Raw genomic sequence first — 14,110 nt, 5'->3', positions numbered from 1 at the left:
TATGGTTTTTGAAAGACACCAAAAGTGTAGTAAAATACTTCAAAATTACCTGCTACTGATGCTATGTCAAAATTTATTGCAAGCAAAATTTCCCACTATCCAATTATGTCTAGCTAATATTAAATATTTATAAGCTTTCTTTGGATAAGTAATAAAAAGTAATATAAGGGTCTACACTTGTTCACACTTCATTGTGGAAGCCACATGGAATAAATTTTCAAAACAAATATTTTTTAAGCTTAAATTTCTCTTTATATTTTAGACATGTCAGTGTGACCTCTGCTTTTAAAGGGAAGTCTTAAGTTTATAATTTAGTCACAGGCTTTAATAACCTTTACACTTGAATGCTTAAAACACTTTCAAGAAATATGTTGAAGATTTCAGTGTGAAAGATTTCAAAGTTTCAATGTTAATATTACTCTATAAGTCTCTCAATATGTACAAACACATAAATTATAAGTACAATACAATTAATTATATATCCACAATAATATGAAAACAGCAATCTCCTTTCCTAACTGTACTGCTATCTGGATAAAGTAATAATTTTCTGTGCTGTTCAAAGCACCAAAAAAAAAAAATGCCTTAAAAATGTTTAAAGAATAGTTTCAAAACTAAAATTCAAATATTGCACAAAATAATTTAACTGCAAATATAACTACATACTATAAAAGAATTTTTTAAAAAGTTTTTTTTACACTCTACAGCAAATCCCATTTTCTAACTCTATAAAAGAATTTATTGGAAGTCTGCATTTATATATTAAGTGTTTACATCCAGTTTGATGGGAATACAAATTTCACAAGTTAACTGAGCCTGTGTCTTAGAAGTTCATCTATTTGAGTTTTGTACATATTTTTTACATCTTCACGATCCAGGCGAAGTTCCTCTGCTTCTTCTGCCTTTTCTGCATACATCTGCAGAATGGTGTTATATCTTTGACCCAACTCTCGTAGCTGAACTCGAAACTTGGGGATCTCTTTCACTTTCTCCTCCAGTTCGTCATTCTGATTTGTTAATTTAACTAGCTCTTCAGACATTACGGATCGAGTTTTTTCTAGATTGCTAATTTCTGACTGTAATTGACTAACGTCCCCTTCCCTCAGCTTTAGCTGAGACTGCAGATTTTCCATAATGCTCGATCCTGCTCCCAGCCTTACAGCTTCATAAAGATTGCTTCCACTGGCTCATGCAGACATTGGTCCAAGTGAGTGGTCCTGAGACTCATCCTGAGGCAGGAGAGACGCCTGGAGCCCTGCCATACCTACTCCACTTATAGAGCTCAAGCGTGACACGGTAGGAGTGCTCGAAACAGACAACACTTTGTGGTCCTTTCCTTTCGCTGCTTCTTGAGTGAAAACGGCTTTTTTCCCTTCTTGTTCAACTTTCATTTTTTCCATTTCTAACTGACTGCACAACAGTGTCTCTTCCATCCTTGTCTCTTCAAGTGTTCTTACATATTCATCTGTTATGTTTTCTAACTCTACCTGGTACCGACGATTTTCATCTTCCAGTTTTCGCACTTTATTCTTCTCGGACTCCAGCTGGGCCTGAAGTCCACTGTTTTCTTGGCGCGATAGAGCATTTTGTGACTCCACCGAAGACATCTGGATTTTGTTGGCAAGGAGTTCTGTAGCTGCTCGTTCTCTTTCAACTGCTGTGGCCAGCAAAGTCTGCGATTCACCATGCCTATCAGAAAGATTCTTCTCTAGCATCTCTCATGAGGAAGTCTGAGACCCTAGGGTTGCTTGCAAATTTTCTATCTGTCGAAGCAATGGGCTTGTTGTTGATGAAACACTTTGACTCAGTTCTTGATTTCGATTCTCTGCTTCTTGGAGTCTCTGCTGAAGTTCACTGATCTCATGGCGTAAATAATCCTCTCTCCTGGCAGCTGCCTGCTCTGCCCATTGCAGGGTGAGCCTAAGGTCCCCCACCTGAAGCGCTAAGGCCTCTTGCTGCTGATGGGCTTCTGCCTGGGCCTTCTCCAGTGCTGCAGAAAGTTCTTCCTTGAGCCATGTCAGCCACTGGGTCTACTGTCAAAGTGTGGCAGGGCTTGTGTTCAGGTAACCTGTTTGTTCTTTAATGGCCCTCCAGTGAACAAGATGTCAGAGGTCAGCCAGAAGTGCTTCCCATCAGCAGAAAGATGAGCATGACTGTTGGCTATCTTGCTGGAGGTTGGTAGCTTCCACTGCTTCAGGCATTCAGTGAGGGTCTGAAGTTATCCTCCCCACAGTGAGAAGATACGATTTCAAATAAAAACTCTAAGTTTTAGTTACATTTTAAACAGTACTTCAGAATACAGCTGTGAGTAGCCATCTTGAAGAATGGAGAATTTTGGGGGGTGATTCAAGTGACCTTGGTTTTGGTCCTTGTGTTCCATACAGTGTTTCTGTCATTGGGTCTCTCTGATTTGTAGCATGAATAAATGTCCTTTTGGTGAAAGTCACAGTTGTAATTTTAAGTTTGTGTATTTTAGTGGTAGGAAACCGCTTCTTTTTTCCAACTTTAAAATGTTTAAGCCAAGTGGTGGTGGCATACGCCTTTATCCCAGCTCTTGGAGGGCAGAGGCAGGTGGATCTCTGTGAGTTAGAAGCCAGCCTGGTCACAGATCAAGTTTCAGGATAGCTTGGGCTACATAGTGAGACTCTGTCTCCAAAAAAACAAACAACAACAAAAAAAACAGCAACAACAACAAAATCAACTTTTAACATTCAGGGGCAGGACAACAAGTCTGACAGCAATAAAAATGTAGAGTTTGAAAAGACAGGAAACCTCAATTTCACAGTTCTTGGCAAGCATTTGAAACTGGTAGTTTGGGAAATATAAAATACTTCTTAAACCAGTAGTTTAAAAGGTGGCAGAGAAAAGATTTTGAAATTAAAATTTTCTGTATTAAACTCTAAATGTTACAATATCAACATTAAATATTTTTCTTGGTTCTTATTAATAAAATCAGCTACACTTAAAAAAAGAAAGACACCCAAAGGGAAAAAGTTATACTTAATTATAGTCAAATACTTCTGAGTAGATTTTTAGTTAATACTGCTGACATTATTTTAGATATTTTGTCCAAAATCAGAATATGTTTGCATCTTTCATTATTGTCTAATTTTGCATTAAGATTAAGAGAATTCTTTTGCAAAAGAGAAATATGAAATAGATTTACTTCAGTGAATTTCAGTAAGCATTTTCCTAGGGATGAATATGTTTATCAGAAGTTCCAGTACATCAAATTGTATTTGATAAATTCATTCAAACTGTGAAAAGAAATGAGGTATTGAACTCTTTTATGTTGAATGAACTATATAGAATCACTAAGAAATCCAAAATCCCATGAAAGTATTTTCTAAACTGGAGGTCTGTTTGAGGTCATCCTGAAAAAAGTACATAGAGAATGTCTAGCAAGCCTAGGATATATAGTGAGACACACTACAAAATGGTGATGTGTAAAGAAAATCTGATGAAATATTTTGTAAGCATTTCTATCAAAGACTTCTTACTGATAGAGATGAATTGCTTTCAAATGCTCCAGATGGGGAGCAAAACATAATTTTTAAAATAACTGAAAAGGTTACTACAATTTAATATCAATTTCCCCTTTTGAAAATCTTATAGATCTCTTCTTTGCCTGTTATTTTTCTAGAGTCATTATTTATGTGAGAAGCTGTTTCAATTATGTGAATACAATTATTTTTACCATGGAGAATGGCTTCTGCATTCTTGTAACAAATATATGAGAATGGCTAATCTCTCAAAATACAGTTCTCTAATATGCTTAATGGTATTATTATGAGGGAAAATAAACTTATTTCCAATAAATACTAGCACTGTGTCAAATATAGGACAATATCAGCCCACTTAAGTGATTATTCTTGATCACTGCATTCTCTCTTCAGTGCCTAGTATTCCTTAAAACCACAATAACAGCAATAAAAATATGTATAACATGCCTACCACATATTTAGAATGTGTAAAATTGTTTAATTTTAATGACACTACAAAACTTGTATCACTGTATCTAATTTACCTAAACACACACACACACACACACACACACACACACACACACACACACAAATATTCAATAATTTTAATTGAATTTTCTATTACCAGATTTGGCAGTGCTTGTTAATTAAGGTGCTTCTTCCTGCCTACTACTTTCTGATCATATCCCAACAGGGAAAAACTTTTTCATGTCCTTACTTCTGTTTGATGTCCTACAGACCTCCAATCTGGGCAATTCTAAATTGTAGTAGCATAACAAACATGGTACATATTTCAGGTATATTTCAAATACCAAATCTCTGAGAAAACTACTAAACACTTCTGTTCTTTTTGAGATAAATCCAGCATTAGCATTGTTGAATGTAGTCAAAATATGTATCACTAAGGAATGATACATACAAGAACAGAGTTTTGTTTTTCACTGATAAAAGTTTAAATCTAGAGCCTCACACATACTAGCCTAGTACTCTACTACTGAATTATATCTCTAAATACTTTTGTGATATATTTTGAGATAGTTTTGCTAAGTTATGTAACCATGTGTTTTTCTTGTATATCGTTTTGCATCAACCTCCCTATTATTTAAGATTACAGGACTATACCACATACAAAAAAAAATCTCTTAAGTATTGACACAGAGAACCTGCATATTCATCTTGTTTCTTGTTTCCTCAGTTGTGCCTTCTCTGTAAGTGCTTAAACAAAGGAATTGGTCAATAAAGTACTTACCAACCTCCCAGAAGTCACCCAAGGTGAAAATGGGATGGTTGGGAATATGTAGCAATAATCCTATTGTGGGCATATTTAAGACTCTACAAGTTTAAAAGGGTCACATAGTTAAGGCATTTCCAACAGAGAGCAAGAAAATGAGATTTGCTTGCCGAGTGGTAGTGGTGCACACCTGTAATCTCAACACTGGTGAGGCAGAAGCAGTCCTGGATTGTTACACAGAGAAACCCTGTCTCAAAAAAAACAAAAAACGAAAAGAAAAGAAAGACACAAAAAGAAAATGAAATTTGGAACAAAATCCAATGTTAGGAATATCCCTTGAGAGGAATTTAAAATACATGTTGCTTTGATGCTGTAGTCAGGGACGCCTCACTATTGTCATTTCCTGATCCCCTCAATCCCAGTATTGAAGTTCATGTCAGCACATTGTCTTTCCCTTATTCTTTGCTGTTCTAATCATGAAAAACATTGTAGGCTGGGAGGGATGCCACATACTTTTAATCCCAGCACTCAGGAGACAGAGGAAGGTGAATCTCTTAAGTTCAAGCCTGGTCTACAGAGTGAGTCTCAGGACAGCCAGGGCTGCACAGAAAAACCACATCTAAAAAAAACAACAAAAGAAACAAACAAACATAGATAAATACATAGAGGAACCAAACAGAATATTCATACATACGTGATAGACAGACAGACAGATTGTAGATAAATAATAAAAATACATTGTCTGTTATTCTTTCATGTAGCACAGCTTGCATGGTTCCTAATGACTCCAGTAGCTACTCTCATAAAGTATCCAGTGCCATCACTGTTAAACACTGTGCGTATTTTTCTCATCTGTACTTTGAAGAACCCAATATTTATTTCAATTCCTAAACTTTTCCCTAAGTATCAAACATATATATTAATTTTCTGTTTTATTAAATAGCTCGACAGAACATTAATAATTAACATGAAGTTCTAAAAAAAATAAATTATTTCTCCCCAAAGGGGAGTCTTTTTACAGACTTCTCATTTAAGTGAATGGTAATTCTAGTTTTACACATTCCTCAAAGAATGTTGCAATAAATTTGTGTTCCCCAATTTCTGACTCATATCATTTATGATCTATTAGAAAACTTGGCCATCCAATCTATAGATATAAGCAAAACCAAGGTTTGTTGTTGTTGTTGTTGTTTACCATTCCTACTAATGCCACCTTGGTTTAAATCACTGATATTTTTGCCTTGATTATTACAGAACCTTGCTGTTCTACACCCCTCACTACCACCTTTTCTCTTTGCAGAATGATCCTTGAAAAGTGTGTTCCTATCGCCTGTCTGGCAAGCCAACTCATAAACCTTTCCTCTGAATAGCTATCCCTTTATGCTACCTAGCCCTGATGTAATGGCTAGTGCTCTCTTGTGAATTCGAAGCATCTGTTTTCAGTTTTCTATATAGCTGACCTTTGAACTGATTAATTGTACTTCCTTTCCCATGCTTCCATTTACATCTAGGAATATGTAACAGTCATAAAGAATCAGAAAGAAAATCTATTTTAAGGCCAAAGTAAGTGAATGATTGTATCTTTTATGAAGCTGTTAAAAACATTTTAAACTACTATCCTATCTTTTAACTCTTGTCATGTTAAAGATAAATTTGAATCCTAATAAAGTATAAATAATAGTAGTGATGGAATATTTCTGAGTATTTCTTGAATTGCATTTCTCCTAAAGCCTGTACATTTCCTGAACTACAAATAAAATAATTGTTCACTTTTTATTGATACCTTTTTTGTTCACTGAATTTTTTACACAGATCAGAGTAGCCACTAGCATAATCTCAGTAAACTTTATTTTTCCTCATAGAAACCATAGGATGTTCATTTACATCCTAAGTAAATTGACACTATTGCTTCAACTTCTAATCTAACTTTCTTCTAAAGCACATCAGCTTTACTGACTGATGGCTTCCATTTATACTGTTCCTTCAATAGCATAGCTGACATCTTTTTTTAAAAGGTAGTCTTCAAAATTAAAACGTCCTATTTTGTGGATATGCAACAACTAAGACACAATAAAATTGTTTTTCTGGAGGATCTGCAAGGATAAACCAGACAAAGTGACTTGAAATCTTACCACCCCCACCCTTAGTTTATATAATTCAAACTCAAACCTCTATGAAATTACAATTACTGTATTAGTTCCTCTCAAAAATACTTGAGACTATGTAAGTCACACATGTCAGTACAAATGTCATGTAAAACAATTTATTTATCTAAATTATCATATTATTAGTCAAGTCTGAATATCATAATGACAAATATTTAGTAGTAACTAATGCACAGTGTGCATCAGTACTACAAGGATTTTCCCAGGATCTGAAATAAGGATTACTGGCTGTAGCTAGAAGTTTCTCCAGACAATCTCTCCCACCTGCGGTCCTGCAGCTGCTTATAAAATAATCACTCAGAGGCTTATTACACTAATTACAAACTGTTTGGCCTATGGCTTAGGCTTCTTACTAGCTAGATCTTACAACTAAACTCAACCCATTCCTGTTAATCTATGTTTTGCCATGTGGCTTCGTGGCATTACCTGTTCCTCACATCTCGCTTCTCCTGGCGGTGGCTCAGAGCATTTCTCTGGCTCAGTCTTTCTTCTCTCTCTGTCTCTCTTGGATTTCCCACCTGGCTCCATTCTGCCATAGTCCAGTGCAGCTTTATTAACCAATGAGAGTAAAACATATTGACAACATACATAAAAACATCCCACAGCAACTGGCCAGATGTATATTTATAAGACACACACTCAGAGAGAGGGGGGGGGAGGGAGAGGGAGAGGGAGAGGGAGAGGAGAGGAGAGGAGAAGAGAGGAGAGGAGAGGAGACAGAGTGTTTGGTCTGAGCTTTATTTTTCCATTTTCTTTCTCTGAAGTACACAATCTCTGAATGTGCATCCTCCTCTCATAATAAAAGATTGGGTTGCCTCAATTAATTATTGACTTTTTCATTTGCACAGATGTTCATAACCACCAAGTGCTATTTTGTGTATAAAGAACACTCAGCCATTACGTGACAGCCCCTCTTACATTACAGAGCAGGCCATCCAACTATTTTTCCAAATAGGTTCTCCACTTCATTCCCAAAAGTAATAAGATTCTGTGACATAGGATATAGTCTGCTTAAAACCCTTCTGGAAGCCTAGCTAAATCTTTCTGCTTTGTTAAAGACTTCTAAGATTATTTAAATAATATATTTAAATCCAGTGTGGCAGAAGTTTAACAAATGATATGCTTTAGCTTTATTTATTACTGTGTGCATAAATACACACAGCAGTATTTTTCTCACTTTTTAAGTAGCTACATTTAAATTTTGTTTTAGAAATATAGCACAATGTATTAAAGAAGAACAAATTTTGTAACTCACTGCTGGCCAAAAGTATGTTCTTCAAGTTCCTGGACTTGATTCCTGTGCATTGACATTTAAAATACAAAAGAATAGATCATAGTTTTTCCAGAAGAACCTCGGTTAGAATTACATATTTTTAAACTGTTGCTCTAAATAGCACAAGTATTCAAATTAATTTTTAGGATTATGTTAAATTAACCCTGATTATCTTCCCAATGAATATGATCACAATAGCTACAATTTTCATGTCACCAATAGATGTATAGGATATAGATATAGATATAGAAAGATGCATATCTAAAGATATGAGTTTAGGTATATGATTCTAGATGTGTGTTTACAGCTCCCAACTTACACTCCTTAGTTATTTTTGCATATTTTTGTAGGCATGTGAAAGGTCAGAAATCAGAATAATGGACTCATTTCTATGGTTTAGTAGCTCATTGCATTGTGATTTATGAATCTCTTCTTAGCGAAATTTTAGGAACATTTAATTACTTAAGGCCAAAAGCCTTAGGACCACAGCTCATATTCCAGTAACCAGATAATAAAAAAGAAGAAATATGAGAGGATAATATATCATGATAGGTTCTTCATTCTGATTTCACAGTAATTCATATTTTATTTACAGTATATAGAATTGTCTGAGTATCTCTGCCATATATTCATTTAAAGCCTGTCAGCAATATCAAGGATGAAAGTAGCTGCATCATATGATAATTTTATTTTCAGTATTTTGAGGAACCTCTATGCTGAGTTCCATAGGAAGTGGGCTAATTTACATTGCCACCAGCAGTATATAAATACAACATTTTCCATACTATCTCACCACCGTTTGTTTCTATTTTTCTTTATGGGATCCATTTTTGAATGAGGTTAGATGGCATCACCATGTAGTTTTAATTTTCATTTTCCTGGTGTCTAAGGATATTGAAAAGTTTTTATAATTATTGGACATTGATACTTTTTCATTTGAGAACTCTGTTGCATTATTGACCCATTTTTAGTGTGTTCTCTTAAGTTTTAGGTATTTTTTGAGTTCATTATATATTCTAGCATAGTAGTTATTTTCTCTCTATCTTGTCACTTGATTAGTTATCTTTGTTGTGCAGACACTTTAATCTCATGCAACACACTATTTGAAGACAATAAAGTCATGGTATTTCTGAAGGAGTAGAGTCCTTGTTAGAAAGGCCTGAACTTGTGACTGTGTCTTCTAGTATTTTACCAATATTTTCTCTAACTAGTTCAGTTTCAGTTCATACATTAAGATCTTGATTTCATTGATTTTTGTACAATGATTTTTGTAATAGATATATGGATATCCATTATTCCTAACACCATTTGTTTTGATGTTGCTGTTGTCTTATTTATCTAATTTTTTAAATGTATTTGCCCAGATTGCCTTTATTTAAAATGAAGTTGAAACAGAAGATTAGTTAATCTAAGTATTGTCCTATGATTTTAACATCATGTTATAATTTTACTGTGTACCATTACATGGTGCAGAACTTAACTGTAGTAAGATACATTTAAATTTATCGTTTCAGTCATTTCCGGTTATGCAGTTGGATAACTTAGTACTGATATTTTTCAACAATCACCACTATCTAGTACCAAAAAATATTTATTTCTCTTGAATGAAATCTCTCATTCATTAAGCAATTACTACCCTTCTCCCTTCACACAGTTCTCTAGTAACAGTTAATTGGGTCTATCTGTATGAATTTGCCTATTTTATATAACCAGAGTGGCCTTTTTGTCTGGTTTATTTCACATAGCATTTTTCAAGGCTCACCCATGTTTGCCATATGTGAGTACTTGTTTCCTTTTTTAATTTTTGAAACAGATTCTCACAGTGTGCAGAGGACCAGCCTTGAACTTGTCGTAAACTTCCTGACGTATCATTCCAAGTGAGAGGAATTGCAGACATATTAGCCAGCAGAGTATACTTCCTTCCTTTGAATGGCTGATTAATATTCTGTTCTGTGGATATAATGCATTCATTTTATCCATTCACTAAATCCATTCAATAAATGTTTTCACCTCTTTGCTATGGAGCATGTATATTTGACCATATTCAGTAGTGTAAGGCATATATTTCACATGGAATTGCTGACTCATATAATGGAATGAATTTTATTTCCATGTCTGTGTTTGAATCCTAGTAATGTTATTTAAGAAAATAGTTATGTTTCAGGATTGGATATAGACTGAATCCTTTATTTTACAGTTAATATCCAATTATAAGTGAATACCTACTGTGTGTGTCTTTCTGGATCTGGGTTACCTCACTCAGGATATTTTTTTTTCTATTTCCATCTATTTACCTGCAAATTCCATGATGTCATTGTTTTAAGAGCTGAGTAATACTCCATTGTGTAATTGTACATTTTCTATATCCATTCTTTTGTTGTATGAGATCTAGTTTGTTTCTTTTTTCTGACTACTATGAATAAAGCTGCAATGAACATGGTTGAGAAAGTATCCTTGTGGTTGGATAGAGCGTACTTTAAGTATATGCCCCAAAGTGGTGTAGCTGGATCTTGAGGTAAATGGATTCCCAGTTTTCTGAGAAACCACCATGTTTATTTCCATAGTGGCTGTACAAGTTTGCACTCACACCATTGATGGAGGAGTGTTCCCCTTGCTCCACATCCTCACCAGGATGAGAGTTAAATTGTGTTATTGATCTTAGCCATTCTGACAGGTGTAAGATGAAATCTTAAAGTCATTTTAATTTGTAAAAATGGCTTGTAAAAATGGCTAGAGTGTCAAATCGCATTTTTCCTGGGACTACCTCTTCCTGAGTCTGGTGGTTTGAATAGGAATGGTCCTCATAGACACACGTTTGAATGCTTGGCCCATAGAGAGTGGCACTATTAGGAGGTGTGGCTTTGTTGGAGTAGGTATGACATTATTAGAAGTGTGTCACTGTGGAGGCAAGCCTTGAAGTCTTATATGCACAGGCTAGGCCTAGTGTCTCAGTCTCCTTCTGTTGTCTAAGGATCAAAATGTAGAACTTAGCCCCTTCTCCAACAGCATGTCTGGCTACATGCCACCATGCTTTCCACCATGATGACAATGGACTAAACCCCTGAAACTATAAGTCAGCTCCAATTTAAATGTTTTCTTTCACAAGAGTTACCATAGTCATGGTGTCTCTTCACAGAAATAGAAACTTTAACTAATACACTGAGCTTTTGCAAGTACCATATGCTGTGCACTAGAGTGCTTTCTCTCTCTTCCTCTGCCTCTTCCTTTCTTTCCCCCTTCCAGTTAAAATTGTTAACATTATCTAAATGATCTGTTATGGAAGCACTGAATTTTATGAGGCTTTGTCTGTGCCTTAAAATGTTCTGAACCTCACATTGAGAGAAGAATATCCTCTAATTGGGTCTGTGTCCTCTGAAATAGATTCTGAATTCCCATGTTCAAATTTCCACTTTCTTTTGTCTTTTTGCAACTAAAACCAGTGTGTTTATGCCATCACATGCCTACTATTCTAGTTCCCTAGCTAGCCTTGATTTGTTCCCTAGAGGTTCTAGCAGTCCATGAATATGCATACCTCATCGTCCTTGTGTGGATTTTTTCTTTTTGTTTTCTTCCCAGAGGAAAACTTACTTGGTTTCCATGTATAATTCTTTAAATGTGCTAGTTAATTGTTTTTATTAGTAGTTTGATTCTGTATTCATTAAAGATACTTAGCCGTGTGGTTTTTTATTTTATTTATTTATTTTTACATAGTCAATATCTGCTTCTGAGATCAGGTTGATACTGACCTCATTAAATGAGATAGGAAGTTTTGTTTTATTTTGTTTTACTTCATTTGTCTTCAGTATTCAAGAGTTTAAGAGGAGTCTATGTTAATTCTTCTTTAAAGAACATGTTCGATGGGCTAGCAAGATGTATCAGCATGTAAAGGATCCTGGCCCCAAGCCTGACAATCCAATCCATGAGACACACATAGTATAAGAAAATAACCGACTCCTACAAGATGTCCTTTGTCATACACACATGCTCCTTGGCACACATGTACACACACAGTGTGTGTACACATATACGTATATACCTATGTACTCACATACATACACATGTGCATACACATACATACACAAAAATAAAATGTAATAAAAATGTATGTTTTAAATGCTGGTATCATACACTAGTGAAACCATCTGGCTCATATAATCTCAATCTTATTTTAAAAGTCTTGTTAGATTTTCAATATCTTTGTCAGTTGTAGAGATTATATATTTCTAGATACTTTCCCTTCACTCCTAAGCTTTCTCTTAGTCTGGGCTTATGATTGTTTTAACTAGTTTCTGATGATCATTATTATTTCTAAAGTGTCTCTTATATCTTACCCTTCATTTTGTTTACTTTAAACATCTTTTCTTTTTAGGGTTTTCTGGCTATATTTCTGTTGACTTGGTTGAATTTTGTTGGCTTATTAATAAGCCAACTCAAGATTTTACATTTTTTATGTTTTCTTTCATTTACATTTACCCTAACTTAAGTTTTTTGGTTTTTTGTTTTTTTGTTTTTTCTGATAACCCTGGGTGAAGTTTGTTTTTTTCTGTATTTTGTGGAGGTATGATATAAGGTACAGTTACTTGAGGGTGAATTTAAAGAAGGATTGATGCTGTTGATACTAGCTCTTCTTTGAATGCCAGGTAGCATTCTTCTGAGAAGGTATCTGATAGTGTAATTTTCTTCACAGGAAAGTTTTAAATTACTACTAAAATCATTTGTACAAACCTATTGAACCAGTCCATTGACAGGTTTTACTTTGCTAAGAATTTGTGGATTCCTTTCTTATTTTTCAAATTTTCTTAAATATAATTACATGTAATAGTCTATTGTGTTTCTTTTAATTTCTGAGAAATCCATTAGAGTGTTGATCTACTTTAGTTTCTATCTTTAAGTTTTTCACATTTAAAAAGTCTGTGGTATGGGGGTACTATTCAGTTGACAGCTTGCCTAGCACACAGGAAGCCTTTGGTTTGATCCCCAACACTGTATAAACTGGGCATCGTGTTACATTCTTTTAACCTCAGCACTCTGGAAGACTAGGCAACAGGATTAAAGTTTTAAAGTCATCATCTGCTACATAGTGAGTTTGGGACCAGCCTAGGATACAAGAGACCATGTCATTTAAAAAAAAAAAGGCATTTCTTAAAAGAAGCTAGTAACCAAGCATGGCAATATGGACCTGTAACCACAGCTTCTTAACTGGTTTCTCTGTTCCTCACAAAGAGAATTCTTCCATATATATATTTTTTTTAATGGATGTCTCTCTGGACAAGGGAGATTTATGGATTCCTGTGAATATCTGTCTATCAGCTTCCTATTGTAATCCTTCTAGGTACTCTGTGTTATTCAGCTCATTTATTGCATTACCCATCATTTCCTAGCACTAGTTATAAAATATTTTAAAACTACAATGATAATGATGACTGAAATAATATTGGTAATCCCTTCAAACCACTGTCCATGGATTAGTCATTGCTGCAATGACTTGACTCTTTATTAATTTAAGAAATGACAAAACTGGGGTACAAAAAGATTTAGTAAACTTCTTGAAATGTTACATAGAGCTATGATTCAAATCCAGGCCACCCATACCTACAGAACCTGTTCTCCAGTCTTCCACCATGATACTCAGTATGTGTTTGTTGAATGGATCAGTGACTGGCAACCTGAATTGTCCCATGTCTTTTTCTATGTTGCACTATTGTACCTGTTTTCAATAGCCACATTTGATCTTTTACATGCAACTCTATTAGTTTATTTTAAATTCTGAACTTAAAACTTGTTTGCAGTGTACCCTGTTTTATTAAACTAAGAAATTCTTTAACTAACATTCTTTTTCTCAGTTGTAGTCTATCATGACATCAAATGGTAGCTTGGAACATAAATGTCCCCCTACTTCATACTTTAATAATCTTATCTTCAAACCTATAAATATTTAATGAGACTCAAGTAACTT

General features: G+C 34.7%; 1 protein-coding gene across 1 annotated transcript in view; it reads left to right on the top strand.

Annotated features, from left to right (window-relative positions):
- Window positions 1-14,110, top strand: part of Cfap47 (cilia and flagella associated protein 47) — a 236,379-nt gene that overhangs the window by 213,076 nt on the left and 9,193 nt on the right. The window lies entirely within an intron of this gene.

This window comes from Onychomys torridus, chromosome X, assembly GCF_903995425.1.
Source record: "Onychomys torridus chromosome X, mOncTor1.1, whole genome shotgun sequence".
Classification (NCBI taxonomy): Eukaryota; Metazoa; Chordata; class Mammalia; order Rodentia; family Cricetidae; genus Onychomys; species Onychomys torridus.
The sequence above is the reverse complement of the archived record's forward strand: the minus strand, read 5'-3'. Positions and strand labels throughout refer to the sequence as shown.